Source organism: Lolium perenne, chromosome 1 (assembly GCF_019359855.2).
Source record: "Lolium perenne isolate Kyuss_39 chromosome 1, Kyuss_2.0, whole genome shotgun sequence".
Classification (NCBI taxonomy): Eukaryota; Viridiplantae; Streptophyta; class Magnoliopsida; order Poales; family Poaceae; genus Lolium; species Lolium perenne.
Window position 1 is genome coordinate 102,591,501 of NC_067244.2, and position 18,328 is coordinate 102,609,828.

General features: G+C 44.3%; 1 long non-coding RNA gene across 2 annotated transcripts; it reads right to left on the reverse strand.

Annotated features, from left to right (window-relative positions):
* Positions 1–1,413: 1,413 nt before the first annotated feature.
* Positions 1,414–10,738, reverse strand: LOC127298208 (uncharacterized). 2 transcript variants are annotated; one of them, XR_007849669.2, is made up of 3 exons: positions 10,483–10,738; positions 10,226–10,397; positions 1,414–2,096 (listed from the first exon to the last, which is right to left on the reverse strand). It is a non-coding gene; the product is annotated as an uncharacterized lncRNA (long non-coding RNA). The 2 variants fall into 2 exon arrangements; XR_007849667.2 differs by having other exon boundaries at positions 1,415–2,096; positions 10,479–10,738.
* Between the last annotated feature and the right edge of the window lie 7,590 nt (positions 10,739–18,328).

The window sequence follows — 18,328 nt, forward strand, 5'->3', positions numbered from 1 at the left end:
TCTTCAGTTCTTCATCTTGTTAGGAAATCAAAGGTTGGTTTCACTAATATTGTTGTCTTCAGGGCAAGTTGCCGAGAAAACATTCTCTGGGTTGGGTATAGATGAGAATAGATAGAAAGATTCTAAAGAAGATTCCTACCCAAACACATCATATCAAGGCAAAACACCTTACAAACAACGTCTAACAAGCATCAAGCAGCATGTTTCGAACACAAATAAACTAGTATGGTCATACCTCAATTTGGTATGATCAATATCATGTTACCTTATCGTTGGTTCGCTAAAAGAGAACTAATGGTGGTCTAGTCTATTTCTGTTTTGGATGTTTCAAGTTTCTATTCTATTTCTTCAGTGTATCTTCGTGTGTTGTGCAGTTTGCATCGAAGTCTTTCTTCAAGTTCTTCGTTGGTCTCCCATGAAACACTTCTTGCGGAGTTGAAGAATTTCACATGAAGCATCAGTTCCACACTTCAGGCACACGGTCATCATCTCTACTTGCTTGATGGTTTCATAAGGTAGGCCATCTAAGACAAGAGGAATTTTTTTTAAAGATGGAGTAGGTGAGAATACTAGAAGTTTCACAAAGCAAACATCTTTTTTTTTGAAATAGGATTAGACAAATTTTTCATCCTAGGGTCTTCCTATTTCTAATCCAAACCTAGGGTCTCGATCCTACAGGCAACACTATGCTCTGATACCATTCTGTAGCACCCTACCTTTTAATAAAGGCAAGATACCTGTGTATAGTGCTATTCCCGGGATCACTGATAGCACACACATTACAAAATATAGTAATCATTGCAATAGTATCAAATTACTACATCGTTGATCCAGAGGGTACAATAAAACCGTACAAATTGCATAGTCACATGGACTAGCTCAATAACCTTCAGAACATACACAGCGGAAAGTAAATCATCAATGAGCCTTCATCTTCTTCATGTGCCACATGCAGTCATGTTGGAATGTAGACTCGAGATCCTACCACGTACTTCTCCTCAGAAAATCCTGCACGTTTGAATATGCAGCCCCACGAATGGAGGTCAGTACAATGATGTACTGACAAATGACACTTATATGGTGGCAGTTTTGGGCATGACTATCTACATGATATTTGGCTAGTGGAGTTTAGGCAAATTTGCATAAAGCCAATTTTATCCTACATTTTATTTAAAACAAAACTTTTGTAAACTTGTAATGTTTTCATAAACAGTACCATGGTTACATCTCCCAGGTACTATTCGACAGTTGCTACTCAAATTTTAACTTATTCAGAAAGGGTGATGAGATTCTTCCGTACATTCCCTGCCTAGAAGCTCAAATTGTCCGTAACCCGGGACACGGCTAAGATCTTAGGTTTAACTCTCGAGAGGTTGTCCACTTTCACCTTACGACCCACCCTTCCCAAGAGAAGAATGAGACAAGATCTTTCAGAAGAAGGTTTCAACCATAACCAGCTATACCCATTCCCGTTTGGCCGTCACCACATCATCATGTCTAGCAACAAGTTGGACCTCACAACTTACTTAATCCCGGCAGAGCCCATAATACCATAAGGCTGCACTGGAAGCTAACTAAAACATGGACGACATATTAATCTCTTTAATCCTGAGTGGCCATCCACAAGTGCACCCTCAGGCGATGACAACCACAATGTGGCCCTGAGTAGTCACTCAACATTTGCGCACTCTCAGGGATTCATCACTTTAGTCCCTAGGGCGCGTGAGGAATTCATCACTTTAGTCCCTAGGGCGCGTGAGCCTGAGCAGCCGCCCACCAATCAACCAATCCACCCAGGTGATTCATTAAGGTTGTTAATTTTAATTCTCAATACTCACAATCCAAATTGATCAAAACAGCAGTGGCACTTTGTTATTGCTAGGCAAACTAAAATCCTAGCAAGGGTTCATGGTAGCTACACACTACTGGGATTGATAAGCATAGCATAACTTTCGAAATCAAAATCCTACCATGCATACTAGTTTGAAAAACACTAATGCATATATAAAAATAATTAGGATTTGAATGTCACTTGCCTTTTGGTAGTTGAAGCGCGTTCACTTCTCTTAATCAAAATACGTGCCTCTCCGTACAAACTATAATATAAAATATAGCACAACATAAACACACCATTCAACAACAATAAAATCAAACCAAGCAAACAACATGTAGTTAATCAATGTGTTTTAGTCATCGGTTAAAGAAGATATGGCATGAGGTATGGCTTGCAAGATATGTGATGTAGCCCCGCCTATCGTCGACGCCACACCATGGCCAAGGAGTCCCCCAAGTGGACCAACAACACAAACCCCCACCATATATGTCAAGGTGAACTCTTTCCTCTCTATGGTCAACCTCAACACCAACTTGAATGGCATGCTACCTCATACCTATCATCATTGTGTCTATAGGTGCCGACATTGACAAGGACCAAGAGAGAAGGAACTCCCATGGTGCAAGGAAGAGAGAAGAGAAGAAGGAAGAGGAAGAAGAGGCGGGAGGAAGAGGCACAGCCTGGCCGGTCCAGGACCCGGTCAGACCGGACCCACAATCGGGTCATCCGGTCCCAGGCCCGGTCAACCGGGCGCCCAACCGGATTCCTTGCCTCATACCGGAAGGCGACCGGAAACTTCGCAAGTTCCCGGTTGGCGCCCGGTCGACCGGACCCAGGACCGGACCACCCGGTCATAGGCCCGGTCTGACCGGATCCCAAACCGGAGTGCACGGGTTCGACTCGACCGGGACGGCCCGAGTCGGTCCACCACTTACCTGTTGGACCCAAGCTGCCTTGTATGCCTATATAAGCACCTAGGTCACCCCCTTAGCTCTTTAGACAAGATTTAGGCTTAGACATGAAGTTGAGCTTTGTCTCCCTAGGGTTTCATCCCCTTTGTATCAAGGCTACCCTTGTTGGATGATTGGATTTGGTGTGTGAGATTCTAGTGCTACCCACTCTCTCTCCCACTCCTAGATTCATCTCCCTCACCAATCTCTCCGCTCGGAATTCTACCGCGTGTCTCTTCCGGGTTGATTCTATTGGCGTGGTCCATCGAGCCACGGGGAAAGTATCGATTGTATCGGGTTGGTGTGTGTGCGAGAGTTCCTCGTGTTCTTCTTGTTCATCGTGTTCTTCGCGCTCTCCCTCTCTCCCCTCTTTGGATTTCGGGTCAACCGCAAGATCGGGCCACACACGGGGTCTTAGACCTCATCATATGGTATCAGCAGCCATTGGTTTCCGCGGATTTGACCCCCCACCCATCCAATTTCGTCTCTAAAAATTTTCCCCAAAAATCCCCAAAAATAGCCCTAATTTGCCTCTTGACCGATCTGCTATTTGGTTGCGTTTTGAGTGGTTTTGGTCCATGGATTTGGTGTTGGAGTGCTTGATCTAATATCTCCCCAACTTTTAGCCCCCAATTCCATCTTTTCCCTTCGTTTTGGTCGATTTGGCTTGATTTCGCTCAAGAACAGGAGAGAGAAAAACTGTGCCCCGCGAAATCCGGTCGACCGGGCGCCAACCGGGCCAGTGACCGGACAGCCTGGCGCCAGGGCCGGTCAACCGGGCGCCGACCGGGCCAGAACCCGGTCAACCGGGCTGTAGACCGGGCAGGCCTGTCCAGGGCCTGGTCAACCGGGCGCCAACCGGGCGCCACCTCCACCACCACCTCCGCCAACCACCGCCACCCTCTCCGCCGCCGGCAAGCACCGCCACCCTCCCCAAACCACCGGGAAACATCACCACGGCCCCATAACCTCCGCCGCAACCGCAAGGGCATCGACACCACCCACCATCGGCTTACCACCGCCACCGCCGCCAAGCTACTTTGACCCATTTCTTCCGCTAACTTGTGTTTGCTTGTTCCGGTTTGAGTGCCTTGTTTGTACAACTAATCCGCAGCTACGAAGCAAGCGACGACATCCTCGGCACCCCGGACTTGCAACCGTACTCTTGACACCACCACGTTCATCGCACGTTGTGTGTTCATCACCGCCTAACATCTTAGGTATAACTTGCATCCCCACATTGTAACCCCTCTTCTTTTGCGATCTATCCTATCGAGCATTGCTTATTGAGTGTTGCGAGACATTGCACGTGGCCCCGATTGTGAGGTGTGTGTGTAGTGTGGAGTCAAGCTTCTAAGCAAAACTCGTGCGGCAAGATAGCAAAAGCGAGCTAACGCTAACATAGAGCGTGAAAAAGAAAGAAAAACACAAAAAGAGTGCAAGTGCCATCATACATACAAAAGTGTACAAAGTGCCACCATAGATACAAAAGAGTGCAAGTGCCACCATATACAAAAGAGAAAAAGCTTTTAAGCAAAAGAGAGATAAGAGAAGAGAGGCCGCGTGTAAATCTTGTTGTCTCTCCGTTGCAACCAAAGCTTTGATCTCTTCTTGTGTTAGTGTGACACCGAGCCCCCTTGCTTAAGGGCTTCTTACACTTTTCCGCTCATTCCTTGGTCGCACTAACCCCGTTCATCTCGTGTGTGCGTTCCATATCTTTCCGTGTTTATAGTGATCATCGCTTTGACATTTGAATTTTTTTTTGGATTTCACCCACTCTTGACAACATACTTGATCTTGGATTTCGTCTTTTGGCTTACCACCATACTCACCTAACACCATATTTGCTAGCTTTTGCGTGTGCTTTTGTGTGAGTACCCGATACAATTGTTCTAACTCTCGGTTTTGTTGGATCACCCCAATCTTGTCATACCACGGTAAGGTTGCGGGGTAGTGTTCTTCCACTAACATACACCATATAGATATTGTCGTGCTAACATGTATAGCGATGGAGAAGATACGGAGGAGTACACGGAGCACTTCGAGGAGGATACCTCTTCAAGCACCGCGGATGTGGAGGAACATGTGGAGCTCGACACCGACTATGGCTCCACGAGCATCACCGACATGACCGACATCGAGGAGCTCTACATCGACAATGGCTCCTCAAGCATGGAAGACATGGTGGAGCACCACCTTGAGGACGACATCGACGAGCTCTACATCGACAATGGCTCGCCACTCATGCACGACATGGTGGAGCAACGCCACGAGTACGACATCGACACCATGGCGGAGCCTCACCTACGCTCCACGATGAGCAAAGACGATGCACCCAAGTACACCTACGTCGCCAATGGAGCTACATATGAAGATAGAGGACCTTCAAGATGGCACCATCATATGGAGCATCAAGAGCGTCCCCAACATGATCGCCATCGACACACTTCTCCGCGCTCCACAAGGCGCCACCATGAGAGTGCTTATGCACAAGATCATCGACTTCAAGTACACCATATGGAGCATCAATAGCGTCCCCATCATGAGCGTCATCGACACTCTTCTCCAAGCTCCACAAGGCGCCGCAAGCAACATGCCAAGTCGCATGAGCCATCATCTAGGCATGGCAAGGACCGTCATCGACATACATCACCACATGAGCTTCGCCGCCACAAGCCACTTCATGATCGCCATTGACCAACATCTTCCACGAGTCTTCGACGACACCACTCAAGCCATGGTGATGATGCACGAAGACGAGAGCCTCGACATGAAGGAGACAAACACCATGATAAGGTGCCTACCACTCCAAGGATGGCAAGTGCACATCGAGCATACCTTCCTCATAAGGCGACTTCCACCTCTTGTGCCACCACCACAATGGCCTCTACCTCGTCACGTGCCTATGGACTCCGATGCTACAAGTGCAAGCAACAAGGCCACCCTCCACGGGAATGTCCCAATCTCCTATGTGAGGTGTGCAAGGCCAAGGGTCACGTGGCATGGCAATGCACAAAGCCAAGCACCAAGACGCTCCACTTCGACGAGTTACAAGCCCAAGCCACCAAGAAGCCTTTGACGCCAACACTTCAAGATGAAGATCACCAAGTTGAGCCGAGCCTAGCTCTCAACAACACCATGGCGCCACCGCTTGAGGATGACTTGGGAGGCGATGGAGTTGAGCATGGTGACCATGGGATTCTCCCTTCACCTATGGAGGCGCATGGAGTTGCGATGGTTGAGCATGGGAATTTCCCTTCAACCAAGGAGGCGCATGGAGATGAGAAAGTCGAGCCTACTCCCCTATGCTTCATTGATGAGTTGGTACCAATCCCATGTGAGCATGAGAGCCACTTAGCCCACTTGAGTGAGAGTGATAGTGAGTTGAGTGACTTCCACCCCATATGTGAGTTTGAGTGCTTCCGTTTGGAGGACATGAGTGATACACAAAGTGAGTTGAGAGAGGTAGATGATAGGTCCATGGAGGACATCGATTTTGCTAACACATTAACCCCTCCCTCGTTTGTGTCTTCTTATGTTGCACTAGGTTCCACGGAGGACGAGTTCCCGCTCATGGAGACGATGTACATGGTGCATGAAGATGATGATATCTCACCATGCTTGCTCCAAGATGGACATGTCAACCACATGGATCCTCCTACTTCCACAACACCTACCTCAAATGAGTCGGCCTACAAAGGTAACAACATAGGTGTTGATGATGCCATGATCCCACTAGTGGACATGATGACTTATGAGTGCATGCATGATCTTGATGATACATTTGCTACGTCACATGCTACTTTCACTTTCCCATGTGATGCTTTGCTTGATAACATTGTTGATCATGTGAAATTGCTTGCTTGTGATACCATGAACATGCCATGCTACGAGAGTTTCACGTTTTCCCCGCTTGCTTGCCATGATAATAATTATGATAATGCTTGTGTTGTGACACCCTTGATGAACACTTGCTCTTTACATAGGGTTGTCGACAACAATGATAACATGTTGAACATGCTTTGCCCAAAATGTTTGCACTATTCCATGATCCTTGCATCCAAGATTGTGAACAATTGCTCTTTCTTATGCTTGGTATGCAAGAATGCTTATTTCATTGTCCACGAGATGGCCCCCATAGCCTTCTCACTTTTTGATGATCATGAGTTACCACATGCCATGAATGCACCTTCTTGCCATATGCACCATCGCCATGCATTTCATTCTATCTTGATTGACACTACTGGTGATGTGCATAAGACATGGAACATCATGATGGATGATGTGTTCCTCTACCATGCACACACGCTTTTTGTTTTCTCTTTTGTGTGTATAGGTACCCGAATGACAACTTCCACCGCTACGGAGCATGAGCTCACGAAACGCGCAATTGAGAGCTACCCCAACACGGACGAGATACATGATCCAACCCATGGGATTCACGCCAAAGGGTATGTTCCCAAACGCCTTCGCCCTCGTGTGTTTCCGGCTTGTCTTGTCGAGCTTCCGGTTTGGACCAATGCCTCGTCACCTCTTTTGCCTCTTATGCAACATATCTTGACACATCTTGTTGGCACAATGGTTGTTGTATGTCTTGATGTTATCATCATACACTCCGAGAATCTCAAGGACCATGTCATACATGTGAGAGACACCTTATGCATCTTGTGCCACATGTCATTCATAAAGTTGCTCTTCTTTGGATTTCTCATTTCACCTTTGGCAATTGAAATGGATTCTTTGACACTTGAGGATACCCATACTTGGCTCACGCAAACCATACTTTCCCAAGCTAGAAGTTTCCATCTCTTTGCCATTGCACATAACAATTTTGCCCAAAATTTTGCCGCCAATACTTGCCTTTTGATTGTTCCATTTGTGTGGGACAATGCTACACATCACATTTTTGACACTTTACAATGGAAACATTTACATGCACAAATTTTTGCCCTACCAAATTTTGGATACATCGACACTCTTTTGGTTCCCATTTTTGCCAAATGCCTCTTGGAGAAACGACTTGATGCTTCGTATTTGATTGAGAGCCTCTTGTTCGCCGATCACCAAATTGGCATGCCCAAGCTTTCCATTTGCAAGTTGTTTTTCCCCAAGTTCTTCTTCAGCCGCGACTTTATCCCTCTACCACAACATGGGACAACCGTCATGGACTACACCGTCGGTGAGGAGGAACAAGAGTCGAGGGAGACTCTTCCCCAAGGGGGGGGGGAGATGATGTAGCCCCGCCTATCGTCGACGCCACACCATGGCCAAGGAGTCCCCCAAGTGGACCAACAACACAAACCCCCACTATATATGTCAAGGTGAACTCTTTCCTCTCTATGGTCAACCTCAACACCAACTTGAATGGCATGCTACCTCATGCCTATCATCATTGTGTCTATAGGTGCCGACATTGACAAGGACCAAAAGAGAAGGAACTCCCATGGTGCAAGGAAGAGAGAAGAGAAGAAGGAAGAGGAAGAAGAGGCGGGAGGAAGAGGCCCAGCCTGGCCGGTCCAGGACCCGGTCAGACCGGACCCACAACCGGGTCATCCGGTCCCAGGCCCGGTCAACCGGGCGCCCAACCGGATTCCCTGCCTCGTACCGGAAGGCGACCGGAAACTTCGCAAGTTCCCGGTTGGCGCCCGGTCGACCGGACCCAGGACCGGACCACCCGGTCATAGGCCCGGTCTGACCGGATCCCAAACCGGAGTGCACGGGTTCGACTCGACCGGGACGGCCCGAGTCGGTCCACCACTTACCTGTTGGACCCAAGCTGCCTTGTATGCCTATATAAGCACCTAGGTCACCCCCTTAGCTCTTTAGACAAGATTTAGGCTTAGACATGAAGTTGAGCTTTGTCTCCCTAGGGTTTCATCCCCTTTGTATCAAGGCTACCCTTGTTGGATGATTGGATTTGGTGTGTGAGATTCTAGTGCTACCCACTCTCTCTCCCACTCCTAGATTCATCTCCCTCACCAATCTCTCCGCTCGGAATTCTACCGCGTGTCTCTTCCGGGTTGATTCTATTGGCGTGGTCCATCGAGCCACGGGGTAAGTATCGATTGTATCGGGTTGGTGTGTGTGCGTGAGTTCCTCGTGTTCTTCGTGTTCATCGTGTTCTTCGCGCTCTCCCTCTCTCCCCTCTTTGGATTTCGGGTCAACCGCAAGATCGGGCCACACACGGGGTCTTATACCTCATCAATATGAGTTGGAGATATTGAACGGATGGATTAAATACTTAGAAATAAAATGATTATCTAAGTCAAGTACTTAGAATAAAATGATTGATAGAAACCTATGGTCAATGTTTGTTTGCTACTCAGGATTGGGTAATTGAAATGTTCCATGTGATAAAATCACATTAGTCTCAGAATGGCGCAACTCAAAATATTGTTTAGTAAAGTGTGACAACACTTACTAAGATAGTATGAGTTACACATAGGCTTGGGTATAAACAAATGATACATGAAATTACTCAAATTACTCAGTTGTAAGTTGAATAGTTTTAAACTAGTCAAAGGAGTGAACGAAACACAATTTGGATAGACACGATATTGGTTCAAGGTAAGGTGTCGAGTGGCATTGGTGTGTGGATGTGAACATAAGTTTCATCTTCACAAAAGCCACATGTTGAGAAAGGCTTATAGAAATCGATAATGGATATATACTCAATTTCTCATATTTGAATTTAAATATTTGCAAAGTGATTCAAATATTTTGGACAGTGGTTCTATTGGATAGTGTACTGCATAACAAGACTTGTGCAATTGAGTTTACTCCTAAATTATTTTTAGGACTTAAGCTATGATCGAAATAGTGATTTGAATGAATTTGAATGTATCAAGTTTGTGCACATAACAACTCCGATGTTTTCTATTTTCATGATGTTCTGCATGTTCTAAGGATTCCATAGACTACAAAATTGTTAATTTTGGACTAGTAGATTATTTGATATAATTTTTATAGTGAAAAGGATTAATTAAATCATTTGAATTATGATTCGAAAACTATTACATAACATATAAAGTATTCTTGCATATTTGGATTCTACAGGTTATAAGCTTTCCAACGATATAAAATTTACAAATTTTGGACCTCTGGATGATTTTATAATGAATTTCTAAGTTGGACACATAATGTGACATTTAAAATTTAAATTTAAAACGAGTTTGACCGAGTTTGACTGAGACGCTGACTGTACTGCTGACTGTACCGCTGACTGCTGACTGTACCGCTGACTGTACTGCTGACTGTAGTTTGACTTTGACCAGACTGAGTTGACTATGCTGATGTTATGATGATGTCATAAAGGTTGACAGAAAAATTTACTCAGATGAAATTTTTTCTACATCAAAGTTGTATAGAATTAATAGATCAATCTAACGCACAATTTACTTTTCACAACGGAATAATGAGTTTGACAAGATCTGGGTTATACCTTATAAGATCTGAATCTTGTAATACGTTTTTCTCCTTGCTCGGTGAACGAAACAAGATGAGACTTGCGGCAATTGAAAGATCTTGACGAGAGCAACAACTTCCGTGTTGAAGTCCTGACGATTCGAGATAATTCTGAAACTCGATTTGGCTCCGGTTGACTCGAAATAGATCTGTAGATGAACGACAAATTGTTACTTTAAATCGAAAAACTTCCAACATGAAAGTTGTAGAGGATGATCAGATCTACATACCCACCAAAGGAATTTGGATTTCGTGGAACGAGCACGAACTAATTGAGAATTCCCTTTTTTAGGCCTGACGCCTTGCGATGCAAAATTATCCGTGTATGGTGGACGAAAAGAGATGAGATTGGTCGGGTTGAAAGATCTCGACGAGATCTACAACTTTCGTGTAGAGCCCGAAGCGATTTGAGGTAGTTTGGGTGGTCAAAACAACGAGTTAAGATTCGTTGATCTAGGATTTCGAGAGGAGGAAAGGGAAACAAAACTGCGACGTGGTGGTGGCTTTATATAGGTAAAGGTGGGCCTCGAAGTTAGGAACACGTAGAAACAAACGGATCTGAAATCGGAATTGTGTAGCTCAAGAAAAGTAAGTTTAGGTGGAGATATGTTTTTGCCAAAAGGAAAATCCTTGCCAGCACGTAGGCAAACACGACCGACTCGGTCCTGGCTTCCCTCCCGCTGGGCCGGTCGGCTGACTAGGCCTGGCTGGCCGGCCCAGTTCGGTTTTCTCTTTTTTTTTTTCCTTTTCTTTTTCTCTATTACTTATTTTCTTTATAAAATGAGTTTCGTAAATCCGATTTGAGTGAATCAAATTTCTACAAGTTTGTAAAATTATTTTTCTAATTATAGGATAACATAAATACTTAAATTCTATAAATTATTATTTTATATTATTTTTATTACAATTATGCCACTATGGCTATATGAGATGGTTTCAACAAAAGTGTAGCAAACCAGTTTCTAAAAAATTGTAAAAATCAAAATAGTGTTTTAGGACAATCAAGAAACCTTTTTAAAATCCATTTGTGAAAATAAAATAATAATCATATACACTTGGCCTATATGGCTATTTGGGCAATATTTTGCAAGTATAGTTTTCTATAGTTTTATTTTCTTAAATAGAAATCCATTAAGGATTTGAAAACCTTGAAAATAAAAATATGTTTGATTTTGAAAATACCTGAAACAATAGTATTTGGAAACCAACATTTTGGAAAAATACTTTTAAGTAACTCCAAAAAGTTTTAATTCTTAGTGAATTTCATTCAATTTCAAACAATCAATCATCAAATTTATTTTTATTTTACATTCCAAAATTTTGAAAATTCCGGGATGTGACAGTGGAGTAAAGCTTCTAAGCAAACACTTGTGTGGCAAGATAGCAAAAGCAAGGCTAACGCTAACATAGTGCGAGAAAAAGCCGCAAAAACACAAAAAGAGTGCAAGTCGCACCATACAAACAAAAGAGTACAAGTGCCACCATTGATACAAAAGAGTGCAAGTGCCACCGTATACAAAAGAGTCACAAACTTTTAAGAAAAAGAGAGAAGAGAAGAGAGGCCGTGTGTGAATCTTATTGTCTCTCCATTGCAACCAAAGCTTTGCCTCTCCTTGTGTTAGTGTGACACCGAGCACCCTTACATACACTTTTCCGTTCACTTTTGGTTGCACTAACCCCACTTATCCCGTGTGTGAGTTCCACAACTTTTCCGTGTTTATAGTGATCGTCACTTTGATATTTGAATTTTTGGACCTCCCCCACTTTTAACAACTGATAGGGCAATGGTTACCGATCTTTCGATGAGATGGGGATAATTCGATTTGTTGGTGGAGTTCGTGCTTGACGATCCGACTACACGTGCAAAGCTCGTGCGCCAATGCAATCGCTAGGACAATCTCCGGGAGTTACTGATCTTGCGGGAGCACGATTAGCCTGACCAGCGAGGGTCTTAATTCCTACCTGAAATCGAGAACAAGTAAGAACTAATATTGCAATCAGAATATTGCGGATAGAGATGAAAGCTTGATTGATAATGGTGGGATTCCGAATAGTCGGTCTTGTTCTGGGCGTTGGCCTCAAAAGAAGTACACGAAGTTGCAGCAATTGGCTAACTTTTAATCTAATCAAAATCCAAGTTCTAATGACGGCTACAGAGGGATATATATGGGGGAAGTCAAGGGATTTTTCGTCCAACCAGCTAGGGTTGGCCAAAAACACCCCTAAATGGGCCTTCCTCCACTTATATGGCCTCTTAAAATACCCTAAAACACCTAATCCGAAAATACATGGGCCTGGCCCATTAAATAAGGTGACGCAGCACCAAAACTAACTCTTTGGACGAATTTTATGATGGAGTAACTTGTATAATTCATCCAAGCATCGTTGCTTCACTATGGTGGCTTCAATGTTCTGAAATCCTCGCTTGCAACGCCATACTGAATCCTTGTAGGTCTGCTGCCATCTCCATGCACGTTCCTAATCCAATGCTTGGCGTCCATGCTAGATCCATTCCTAAATAATATAAATACATTTGATTTAGGCAGCATCATATTCTCATATATATCAGGAAAGATTCCTAGTAACGAAGGTACCTGAGATGTGGTTGTAGGAGTATTGGTTGTATCTATCATAGTGATGTCCTCATCATCCTCCCCTACTTGAATTGAAGTCGTCCTCAACGTAGTCTCATCTTTTTCACCAAGATATGCCTTCAAATCGGAGGTAATCATGTCATCATCATCCTCCCTTTCTTGAAAGAAAAGCCGTCCTCGGCGATGTTTATTCTGTAAACATGCTAACAAAAGAGAGAAGGTATATGCATGGTATATGTATATGTCATCCGTTTTAACGGCTCTGTCATGTTTCCCATTTAATTTTGTACATATACCAGTATTGTAGTAGCATAGAAGCTCATTAGTTCCCATTAAACATTTATCACAACTCAGTTTGCAGATATAAGTGAAGCACATATTAACTCCTTTCAAATTATAATGCTCATCATTAAACCATCCCAAAGTTGGTAAACCAAAATGTAAGGTCGCAAATTTACTAGCCACGTCATGTTGAATTAAACAATTTTGCAGCAAGTTATTTGGCATAGAATGAATAACAACATTGGAGGTCATATCAAAATGAGAAAGCATATACACAAATTCAGTTTTATTGGAATTAGAAGAATCATCACACAAGATGCAAATCCTATGCACCATAAAAATATCCGCTATGTCATACCACCCAACCAAATTAAAAGTAAAATCAGGGGCATAAACACTGTTTAAACATTTTAATTCAGCAATCTTGTTTGTAGCATGTGACAAGGATATAGGTGGATCCATCACAACAGAAAATAAAGAATTAGCATGAGAAATCTTAGCCAACACTTCATTGTTCATAACCAGTTTTATATGATCCATACTAGAGTCAATATTCAAGTCACAAGGTGCATTATCAGGAGCAAAAATTTCAGTTTGTACACTCATAGATATGGAAAAACTAACTTGTACAGTAGGTGTACTCAACATAGTTGGTATTTCAGTTCCACAATTTCCTAACACATGGTCATCCTTGGAAACAAAAGTCTCCGTTGGTACACTCATATCAATATAGGAACGAAAAACAGCACATGGTACACACAAATCTGTAGGTCTATCATAACTAGAGTCAACCAAAAGATTGCTAGTCATATCAATGATAATTTCAGTGGTTTGAGCACATGGTACTTGCAAATCAGTATTATGATCCTCTAATATAGGCGGTGTGGCCAAATCATCTGTGAATTCCACATATGGTATATTAATATCAACATGGCATTTACCATATTCAATTGGATTAACAAAACTAGTAAGCATCTCCATTGTTTGATCATGAGATTGTTTCAAAGTGACAACTCTATCCTCAATCAACTCATTAGACAAATCATCACATGAAATATGTAGATCGTCATGGTGTTCATCAGTCACAAGGAATTTTTTTTTTGGGAATCTACTGTGGCGCTAGACCACAAAGGTCTCTATGGTCGGGCGACCGGATATTTTTTTTTTGCAGCTAGATTGCTTTCAAGATTTCGACGGAAAACGCGAAATTGACCAAGAAAACGGATCTAAAACCCGAAAAAACTCTGAAACGAAGATCAAGAAAGACCCTACGATGATGGGAATCAAAGGGAAACAACAAAGAGTTGATGGCAGATGTGGCGGAAGTATATGGTGGCGGTGATATGGCGAGGACTGCAAGCGGAGATGGTGCGGCAGCGACGCGACTACTATGACCAGAACTCGAAACTCTAATGACTCTAGACGCTAAGACCAGCACGCGACACAACGATTGCAGACAAAGACTCAAAAAGCAAAAACTGAAAAGATCATGCAATGGCTTGGCAGGGGCTATGGGACGGATGATCTAAACCTAATATATTTTTGTAGGGCTTTTTCTGGGTTATAGGTAAACAAATCTACACTAGGAAAACTGTAAATCTCACTGAGCAACCTGAAATCTGATACCACTTGATAGGGCAATGGTGTCCGATCTTTCGATGAGATTGGGATAATTCGATTTGTTGGTGGAGTTCGTGCTTGACGATCCGACTACACGTGCAAAGCTCGTGCGCCAATGCAATCGGTAGGACAATCTCCGGGAGTTACTGATCTTGCGGGAGCACGATCAGCCTGACCAGCGAGGGTCTTAATTCCTACCTGAAATCGAGAACAAGTAAGAACTAATATTGCAATCAGAATATTGCGGATAGAGATGAAAGCTTGATTGATAATGGTGGGATTCCGAATAGTCGGTCTTGTTCTGGGCGTTGGCCTCAAAAGAAGTACACGAAGTTGCAGCAATTGGCTAACTTTTAATCTAATCAAAATCCAAGTTCTAATGACGGCTACAGAGGGATATATATGGGGGAAGTCAAGGGATTTTCGTCCAACCAGCTAGGGTTGGCCAAAAACACCACTAAATGGGCCTTCCTCCACTTATATGGCCTCTTAAAATACCCTAAAATACCTAATCCGAAAATACATGGGCCTGGCCCATTAAATAAGGTGACGCAGCACCAAAACTAACTCTTTGGACGAATTTTATGATGGAGTAACTTGTATAATTCATCCAACCATCGTTGCTTCACTATGGTGGCTTCAATGTTCTGAAATCCTCGCTTGCAACGCCATCCTGAATCCTTGTAGGTCTGCTGCCATCTCCATGCACGTTCCTAATCCAATGCTTGGCGTCCATGCTAGATCCATTCCTAAATAATATAAATACATTTGATTTAGGCAGCATCATATTCTCATATATATCAGGAAGGATTCCTAGTAACGAAGGTACCTGAGATGTGGTTGTAGGAGTATTGGTTGTATCTATCATAGTGATGTCCTCATCAACAACATACTTGGTTTCGGATTTCGTCTTTTGGCTTTCCACCATACTCACCTAACACCATATTTGCTAGCTTTTGCGTGTAGCTTTGCGTGTGTACCCGATACATTTGGTCTTGCTCTTGGCTTGGTTGATCGCCTCAATACTATCTCACCAAGGTAAGAGTACGAGGTAGTCTTCTTCCACTAACATACACAACATAGTTCTTGTCTTTCCATCATGGATAGGAGCGGAGATGAACCAAGGGACGGAGAAGTCCTCCGCAACACCGAGAGGTTGGCTACCCAACACAACCTATGGACGCAACGCCAAGAATTCAAGGAGCAACTCACCTTATTCGAGACACGCATCGACGAGCAATATGAGGAGGTGAATCACAACTTCAACATCATCAACCAAGACATGACCCTACTTCGTGAAGCTACGAACAACTTGCATGACCAAGTGGCGGCTAATGATGCGAACATGGAGCGGCGCATGGATAGCCTCAAGCGAGCCATCACCAACTTGGGTCGTCATCACCGACACCGCTCTACTTCATCATCATCAAGCTCGTCACAAGATTACTACTCCCATTATCGCCATACGCCCTCAAGCTCCAACTCAAGGCATGAAGACCATCATCGACCTCGTCGCTCGCATGCTCCTCATGAAGACTCTCGCTCCAACTCTAGGCGAGGAGAATTCCATCGCCATGCTCACCCCCATGAACGTCCTCCACAAGAACAAGTTCTACACCAAGATCATCATCAAGTGGATCGCCATGCCCACCATGGGCGTGACGACCAACCCCAAGAGCAAGGTCATCAAGATCAACCTCGGCGAGATCTCCGAAATCATCCTCGCCATGACCAACGTGGAAGAGGAGACACACAACATGATCAAGTTGAGAGGGCCAACAATGAGCGTCGTCAACAACCTCGTCAAGATCTTCAACCACATCATCATCGTGAACCACGTGAAGCTAGTGTTCAACTTCAATGCCAACCCAATGCTATGGTTGGTCGTGGAAGACCTCCTCTACCACCTCAAGCCGCAAGAGATGAAGGCATACGTCCTCGCCGAAGAAATTTGGAAGATGAAGAGAATATGTTTGGAAAGCTCAAGTTCAACATGCCCAAGTTCAAAGGTGAAAACGATGCCGAGGCCTACCTCTCATGGGCACTCAAGGTTGACAAGATTTTCCGCATCCACAACTACTCCGGTGCCAAGAAAGTGGCCATGGCATCTCTTGAGTTTGAGGATTATGCCAATACTTGGTGGGAGCAAGTCCTCACTCTAAGGGAAGAAAAGGGTGAACCTCCTATTGACAGATGGGAAGAGATGAAGGAAGAGATGCAAGCTTGCTACGTCCCAACACACTACATGACCGACCTCTTCAACAAACTCCAAAAATTGAAGCAAGGCACCAAGACCGTTGAGGAGTTCTACAAGGAAATGGAGTTAACTATGATGCGAGCCAACATCCAAGAGTCCGAGAACCAAACTATTGCGAGATTCTTCAATGGCCTTACCTACCCCATCAAGAGGATTGTGGAGTTCCAACCATATTCCAACATGGTTGAGTTGGTTCACCAAGCATCCAAGGCCGAGCGCCAAGTGAATGAGGACATCAAGTACTCCAAGTCCAAGTCATATTTCGCCTCCAAGCTCGCTACATCAACTCCTACAACAAGTGTCAAATCCGCCGTGTCCTCTACACCATCCAAGCAACCGACTATCCAAAGTCGCATGAAGCAAACGGTGTCCTCCACCGCCTCCTCAAAGGCCTCTACGGGGCCCTCTAATGTCACTTGTTTCAAGTGTGGCACCCAAGGCTGCAAGTCCTTTGAGTGCAAGAATACCAAGGTCATGATCACTATGGAGAATGGTGACATAGAGACACTAAGTGAAGATGAATATGAAGCCCTTGTACAAGCCGCTGTCGCCAATGAAGAAGCTTATGATGAATAAAGTGGATAAGACCATCTCTTATGTGTGCATGACCCAAACCCTTCACTTGTGGTCACAAGGGTGCTAACAACTCAACCTCAAGCTATGGAATACCAAAGGTGCAACATCTTCCAAACCCGTGCCGGTATTGGTGGCAAGTCGATCAAGGTCATCATCAATGGAGGAAGTTTCCACAACCTCGCAAGCACCGAGTTGTGTGAGAAGCTCAACCTCACCCTCCGCAAGCATCCTCATCCTTACCATGTCCAATGGTTGAGTGACAAGGGCAATGTCAAGATACAACATACCGTCACCGTCAACTTCAAGATTGGACCCTATGAAGACACTATAGAGTGTGACGTCGTGCCCATGACGGTATGCCACATGTTGCTTGGCCGCCCATGGCAATTTGACAAGATGGCTATACATGATGGACACTCCAATGCATACACCTTCAAGGTCAAGGATAAGAAGTTCGAGCTACGCCCGATGACTCCTAGCCAAATCATCGCGGACAATGCGAATGTTTTAGCGAGGGCACAACATCACACCCACCATAGTGAGTTGAGAGGAGAGGGCGCGACCCACCACAAAGATAGTGAGCGCCACAAGCCACATATGAGTGACATAAAGAGTGTCCTACTAGCCACCAAAAGTGAGTGGAGAGAAGTGCAAGCGAACCCATCCACCATATTGCACTATGTGCTCATTTGCAAAGGACCATCGTCGGCGACTAACGACTTAACCAACATTCCTTCGTCTTTGTTGTCTC